The sequence below is a fragment of the Oryx dammah genome, unplaced genomic scaffold (genome assembly GCF_014754425.2).
Source record: "Oryx dammah isolate SB20612 unplaced genomic scaffold, SCBI_Odam_1.1 HiC_scaffold_13, whole genome shotgun sequence".
In the NCBI taxonomy this organism is placed as follows: Eukaryota; Metazoa; Chordata; class Mammalia; order Artiodactyla; family Bovidae; genus Oryx; species Oryx dammah.
Window position 1 is genome coordinate 7,371,876 of NW_024070197.1, and position 8,272 is coordinate 7,380,147.

Below are 8,272 nucleotides of genomic sequence, written 5' to 3' on the forward strand. Positions count from 1 at the left end.
CACTGAGGCTAACACACTATTGTAAATCAACTATACCTCTTAAAAAAAGAGAGAGCGAGAGTGGAGGCTCTACTTCCTTCTGGCTCTACAGCCTTCTGGCTCTCCTGAAAGAAAGCCCTGCTGGATTTTAAAGCTAAATGTTCTGAGTGCTCATCTTCTCCATGTTAGAGCTCCATGTAGGGCTCAGAACCCTTACCCCTTGAGGAGAATCTCTGTAGTTGTATTATTCTCCTGTATGTAGGTCACGCACCCAGTGCTACATTTCTTGACTATACAGAGATTCCAACCCTCCTACCTGTCTTGTTGTGGATCCTTCTACATTTCTTGAGTTGTAGCAGACCTTTTCTGGTAGCTTCCAGTTTTCCTCATCAATATTTGCTCTATATACAGTTGTAACTTTGGTGTGTCCATGAGAAGTGAAGAGCTCACAGTTTTCTTGCTCCACCATTTTGGAGCAGTCGCCTGGGGTATTCTTGGTATGGCAGCCCCCAGCTGACTAAAACAGATTTTTCTGGTTAAGGAAGGTGGGTTGATTATACTCACCTGAACTTTAGAAGTCAAATAGAGATAACTGAAAGATAAGAGATTGAAAACAGGAGGGGGACTCAACTTGCCAATGCAGGCATGGTAGATGGAGAGAATTCAAACGTAAGTCTATTAAAGGAAACAAATTCTACCAACAACATGAATCAGACTGGAAGCAATTCTTATTTAGGTTCCACTTCAAAAATCTCTCTGGACACGGAAAGTGAAGGAATGAATGAATTGGCAACTGTGCACTGTGGAAATACATACAATTCACATATATCACATAATAGTAGGGGATTTTCTTATTTCTTATCCAAGCAAAGTAGAGCCTGTGTACACTGAAGTCACAGCTCATGAGCAGAAAGGGACTGGCAGTAGGGAAGCATGTTGCTATGATTACAGTCTTGTTCACAAGGAAACAGTTCGGATGATCAAAAAGAGCCACAACAAGTTGAAAAATGGAGGAAAGAGTATAAAAATAGACAAAAGTTCTCACCAGGAGAAGGATGGTTTTGGTAGCTCTGGACTCAGGGAAGGACCTGGGGAAGGCGTTGGTCCCCCAAATGTGTTGGATTCACTGCTTATGTCTGTACAGGATGAGAACCATGGAGCTGCCAGCCCAGAGAGTGAGCCCCGAACATAAAACATCAGGAAATAATAGCAACACTGCAGACAATGCCTCTCTGAGGGTTCTGTCATGAGGAACAGCAGAACAGTAGCCAAAATCTCTTTCTTCTGTGATGTTTTTGTCACTCCATTTGCTAGTTATATGGAAAGGAAAAATGACATTTACCAGCATTTGCAGGATCCAACACAGGAAAAGAGAGAAAACCACGTACTTGGGAGCTATTACTTTCAGCACTGCCCACCTGGAGTTCCGGGAACTGATTGTGATCACCTGAAAGACACTCAAGAGGCAGATGCTACTGATGGACACTCCCCTCCCCACTCTGCAGAAAGAAGAGAAGTTTGCAGCCAAAATCACTGTGGATATGCTTCCACCCAAACACTGCCATTGTCTGGGGGACCCCTTTACAGAGGAGGATCAAGGAGTTGGCCACAGTCAGGCACTTAAGGATCAAATCTGTGGACCTTAACCTGGAGCCAGTGAAGTGAAGGATGATATGATGGCAAAGGAGTGAGAAATTCCCCAGGATTCCAGCTACCGTCTGAGTTAAGATGATTATGCCTATTGCCAGCTTGCTGCTGCCCATTCTCTCAGTTCACAGACAGATACTTGTCTTGTGAGTTAGAATATCCTGCCTGGGAACATAAGGTGTGGGTTACATACACAGTGTCAGCTGGTATCTCATATTCTCCACTTAACATTAGTTCCCACTTGGAAACTAGCAGTTTATAAACAGTTGCATGTATGATATTTAAAGAGCTGCTGCTGCTAAGTCACTTCAGTCGTGTCCGACTCTGTGCGACCCTATAGACGGCAGCCCAACAGGCTCCCCCGTCCCTGGGATTCTCCAGGCCAAGAACACTGGAGTGGGTTGCCATTTCCTTCTCCAATTTAAAGAGCACTAATACATAAAAGTAATCACTGCAGGCTCTACACGTGATCAGTTCTTCATTCTTTAAAATCTATGAGCCAGACACTTATTTGACCTTAATGATACAGAGAAGGGTAAGATAACCACAAAGCGGTTGAGTATTTGTCAAAATCTACTTTTAGGACACAGTGAGGACTTGAAACCCACTGGACTGGTAAAAAAAAGTGCTTCGATCCCCTATTTCTGCCAAAAAGTTAATTACCTATGTTCATATAAATCCTGATTTATATTTAGCTTTTTTTTCACAACTTGTTCTTTGATTTTAGACTGGTCCTATTTTATAACTTCCATTATAAGAAGATTCCAGTTTTGTAAAGTTTTATTCTGGAGGGCACTATATAGTGTGACTGAGGCTTTAGCTGTCTTAGTATATGTACATGCACTGCTGCTGTGAGAATCTGGCAGAAACCTGCCCAAGACAAGGTAATGTCATGAAAATGAGAATGGCTCAGAATTAAGATGCAAACAGGAAGATCCTTTGCTTTTATTTCAGAAAAGCAGTGATAATAGCATGTATCCCAGAAAATGTTAAATAGTCACATGTAATGCCATAAACTGTGGGACATAAAATACTCATGCATGATTAATTAGTGTAAGGAGTTACTAAATTATTTTCAGGTGATACAATTATCTATTTGTAATAGAAAATATGACAATGAATTAGGATTTGCAAATGATATTAACATACCAGAGATATATACAAATCAAAACCTGCAAGGCATGTATTTTTATGCATTTTATAAATGAAAACACCACATATTTAGATTGATATTAAGATACTTTTTAAATGGGCAGAAACGATATGATATATGACTGAGAGTTGCTCCCTGAAACTCAGCATTATTATGTGAACTTTCCTTAACATTTCATAATATTGAGTGAAGACAGCCTCACCATAATCAGTGGACTCAGGATGTTTTCAGTGAGGACACAATTACTGTCTCCATTAACATCCAGAGTCAGAGAAAACATTTTCCTTCAAGCTGTTTCCATTTGGATACACTTTCTGCACAGGATAACATTTTTTGCAGGCTCGTCATACTCTTTATTGCCACCCCGGAGTTATTATTGCTATACCTCTACTCACCCTGAACATTGAGTCTATGTTTCCCCTACAGTAGATTCAAGAGTGAATTTATTTTACATGTACAGTTTTAAGCACCTTAAACAATCAGGTTTCGTTTTTCACTTGGACCAAGCCACAACAGTCACTGTCAGTGAGGATTCAGTTAAACTGCCTGAGATGGTTTAGGATTAGGACCCCATCTCTCTTTATCAGTTCAGCTCATACTTCACAATATTCCCATGTTCCGACCTGGAGTTGGCACTGAATCCAGTTACTACACAGAAGACTGTGCCTTTCTGATATAATTGCTTACTCAGCATCCTGATCTGCCTTTCTTGTACAGACTCTGCCTCTCAGACTGAAATAGAATACTGTTACCTGGCACCTTCCTGCTCCCAGGAGAGTGGGCTCCCTGATGGTCATTATACCCAGTTCGTGTGTGGGAGGCAGGCAGTCGGTCCCTGATATGTAGGTTTGCAATGCTGTGTCTCCCTGCTCCTCCCATCGGAGCTGCAGTTATCATTTCACCTGCAGCAGCAATTAGGGTGCAGGCCTGGGATCTGAGAACATTTCTGGAAACTTTTCTCTCAGTTGTTAATTACTGGAAACAATTACAAGTTTCTAGTTAGCACCTTTAGGAGACTAAAGGAATGTTTCCAAGAGCCTTCTTATTTTCCCTGACCACTAATGGCAGACAGGGTCTCGCATGGAAGAGTATAAGAAATACTGAAATACACACATGATTGAGGTAACTACTTGGGTCTCTCTGGACTCTTCTCTTCCATGAGATGTTTCTCAACAGTCCACTAATCTGAACCATCAATTAAAGTGTAGGTGGAGAAATGGAATGAGTCCAATCACCTGGGCGGTATATTCAAAGAGATAAAAGGGAAAGGAGGAACATGGGAGAACTCATTATATGAATCATTAGCACAAATAGAATCAATTGATTTAGACTCATTTTCACAATTTCATGGCCATTATGAAGGAAATCTTGTCAGAAAATACACTTTATTATTATTTAATTCTGTTGGTGATAAGAATGGGATGCAGAACAAATGCATAGAAACAAAGAGAAGGTTCGAAAAGAGTGGCTCTTAAATAAAATAATCTAGATCTGATGGCTCAGTAGTCTGAGCAATTACTTAATTCAGGAGGATCAAACATAGAGACTAAATAAAATACTACTAAAACCCAGTAGATCAATGGGAAATCAAAAGAAAATCAGAAATTACCTTGAAGCAAATAAAAACAGAAACTTTAAAAATTGAGAAATACAGCCATTAAAAACAATACATTTGAATCAGTTCTAATGAGATGAATGACACTGGAGCCGATTATACAGAGTGAAGTAAGCCAGAAAGAAAAACACCAATACAGTATACTAACACATATATATGGAATTTAGAAAGATGGTAATGATAACCCTGTATGCGAGATAACAAAAGAGACACAGATGTATAGAATGGAATTTTGGACTCTGAGGGAGAGGGAGAGGGTGGGATGATTTGGGAGAATGGCATTAAAACATGTATACTATCATGTAAGAAACGAATCGCCAGTCTAGGTTCAATACAGGATACAGGATGCTTGGGGCTGGTGCACGGGGATGATCCAGAGAGATGATATGGGGTGGGAGGTGGGAAAGGGGTTCAGGTTGGGAACTCATGTACACCTGTGGTGGATTCATGTCAATGTACGGCAAAACCAATACAGTATTGTAAAGTAAAATAAAGTAAAAAATAAATAAGTAAACTCAAAAAAAAGGAAGAAAAAATAATAAAAATCGAGAAATAGAAAAGGCAATTCTAAGAGAAACTGAGAACGATAAAAGCCTACCTGAAGAAACAAGAAAAATTTCAAATAAACAACCTAACCCACCATCTAAAGAAATTATAAAAGGAGTTACATAAAATGTCAAAAATAGGAGACAGAGGAAATGATATAAATCAAAGAGTATTTTAAAAATCAGAAATTAAAACACCAACAGAACAAGTCAATGAAACCAAGAGGTGGTTTTTTGAAAAGATACATACAGCTGATAAGCCTTTAGCTGGAGTTCATCAAAAAAAAAAAAAAAAGAAGAAGAAGAAGAAGAAGGAGAGAGAGAGAACCTGGAACTTCCCGGGTGGTGCTGCAGTTAAGACTTCACCTCCTAGTGCAAGGGGTGCAGGTTTGATCCCTGGAAAGGGAGCCAAGATCCCACATCCCTTGGGGACAAAAAGCAAAATGTGAAACAGAAGCAATATTGTAACAGAATCAATAAATATTTTAAAAATGGTCCACATTAAAAAAAGAAAAAGAAAATAGGTACATGTACTGTTTTGTATTAGACTTTTTACATTTCTTATGTTGTTTGTGAATTTAAAGTTTGCATAATGTTGTGCAACACTCATTAGCATTGCTGTATGAGAATTTCATGCTAGGAATATCGAATAATGTCATGAGTCCACTATTATAAGGAGTGACTCTAGAAAAATGGAATTTAAGGGAGAGTTTTGCATTGGTTCCTGGGTTTTTGGAAATGGCTTTTGAATCTGAAGCCCTTCCGTTGTGACTCAGCTGGTAAAGAATCTGCCCGCAATGTGGAGACCTGGGTTCAATCCCTGGGTTGGGAAGATCCCCTGGAGAAGGGAAAGGGTAACCACTCCAGTATTCTGGCCTGGAGAATTCCATAGACTAAGTCCATGAGGTCACAAAGAGTTGGACACGGCTGAGCGATTTTCACTTCACTTCACTTCGAATCTGATTAGAAGGGAAGACACTAATGAGTTCATTTCCAGCAGTAAAGAGCATGGAGAGTCCATGTCCCAATTCAGCAGTACAGACTCCCAACACATCTGCATGGGATACACCCCATCACCTCTTAGATAAGTATCTGAGTGACTCTGCTTACAATACTTTTGAACATTCGGGAGAAACTGATGAATGTATTAACATTGGCTGCTTGCTCCTAATGTTGCTGGACTAAGAGATGAATGAAGAGTTTGAGCTCAGTGATTGGAATGCCCCATTCCAGCACCATATATAGAACCCCAAGGCTTCTATGTGTGCCCTGAAGGAGACCCTTACCCTTTCCCACCCCTTAGCTGACATTGCTGAAAATCAAGCAGAGAATCGCACCCTCTTGTTATGTATTACAAAGGATAACTCAGGAGAAAAATTGTAGGGTTCACACAATAATGTATCAAGAATTATAAGTCATTGGGTTTTTTAAAGAAGATTTTATTTTAGAATAGTTTTAGATTTTCAAAAATGGCAAGACTATACAGAGTCTCCTTATATTTCACATTCAATTGGTGACTCTGAAATCTTGTATGTGTCAAGTTGTTTAATTAATGAATGAATAGTAATTAATTTGTGCTAACTAAAGTCAATACTTTATTCATATTTTCTCAGTTTCTCTTTTATATCCATTTTCTTTTCCAAGAATTGATCCAGATACCAACTGTCACGTTGTAGTCATCACTCCCTAGTCTCCTCTTTGCTGTGACAATTAATCAGACATTCCTCAGGTTTAATGATGGTGACAGATTTGAGAAGCACTAGTCTTGTATTTTCTGGAATGACTTTAACTGAGATTAATGTGACTTTTTTTTTTTTCATTTCTTTTCCATGGGGATGGTCTTGATCCCTGTCTCCTGTACAATGGCACGAACCTCCATCCATAGTTCATCAGGCACTCTATCAGATCTAGTCCCTTAAATCTATTTCTTACATTCACTGAATAATCATAAGGAATTTTATTTAGGTCATACCTGAATGGTCTAGTGGTTTTCCCTACTTTCTTCAATTTAAGTCTGAATTTGGCAATATGGAGTTCATGATCTGAGCCACAGTCAGCTCCCAGGCTTGTTTTTGTTGACTGTATAGAGGTTCTCCGTCTTTAGCTGCAAAGAATATAACCAGCCTGATTTCGGTGTTGACCATCTGGTGATGTCTTGGTCATGAAAGATCTTTTTTGTACAGTTCTTCTGTGTATTCTTGTCATTTCTTCTTAATATCTTCTGCTTCTGTTAGGTCCATACCATTTCTGTCCTTTATCGAGCCCATCTTTGCATGAAATGTTCCCTTGGTATCTCTAATTTTCTTGAAGAGATCTCTAGTCTTTCCCATTCTATTGTTTTCCTCTGTTTCTTTGCATTGATGGCTGAGGAAGGCTTTCTTTTCTCTCCTTGCTATTCGTTGGAACTCTGCATTCAGATGCTTATATCTTTCCTTTTCTCCTTTGCTTTTTGCTTCTCTTCTTTTCACAGCTATCACGACCAAGATAATCACGATGGTGTGATCACTCACCTAGAGCCAGACATCCTGGAATGTAAAGTCAAGTGGGCTTTAGAAAGCATCACTACGAACAAAGCTAGTGGAGGTGATGGAATTTCAGTTGAGCTATTTCAAACCCTGAAAGATGATGCTGTAAAAGTGCTGCCCTCAATATGTCAGCAAATTTGGAAAACTCAGCAGTGGCCACAGGACTGGAAAATATCAGTTTTAATTCCAATCCCAAAGGAAGGCAATGCCAAAGAATGCTCAAACTACCACACAATTGCACTCATCTCACACGCTAGTAAAGTAATGCACAAAATTCTCCAAGCCAGGCTTCAGCAATACGTGAACTGTGAACTTCCACATGTTCAAGCTGGTTTTAGAAAAGGCAGAGGAAAAAACATCTATTTCTGCTTTATTGACTATGCCAAAGCCTTTGACTGTGTGGATCACAATAAACTGTGGAAAATTCTGAAAGAGATGGGAATACCAGACCACCTGACCTGCCTCTTGAGAAATCTGTATGCAGATCAGGAAGCCACAGTTAGATCTGGACATGGAACAACAGACTGGTTCCAATAGGAAAAGGAGTACATCAAGGCTGTATATCATCACCCTGCTTATTTAACTTCTATGCAGAGTACATCATGAGAAACGCTGGACTGGAAGAAACACAAGCTGGAATCAAGATTGCTGGGAGAAATATCAATAACCTCAGATATGCAGATGACACCACCCTTATGGCAGAAAGTGAAGAGGAACTAAAAAGCCTCTTGATGAAAGTAAAAGGAGAGTGAAAAAGTTGGCTTAAAGCTCAACATTCAGAAAACGAAGATCATGGCATCTGGTCCCA

General features: G+C 39.6%; 1 pseudogene; it reads right to left on the minus strand.

Moving 5' to 3' along the window:
- Nucleotides 1-264: 264 nt before the first annotated feature.
- On the minus strand, nucleotides 265-1,742 carry LOC120872003 (annotated as a pseudogene).
- Between the last annotated feature and the right edge of the window lie 6,530 nt (nucleotides 1,743-8,272).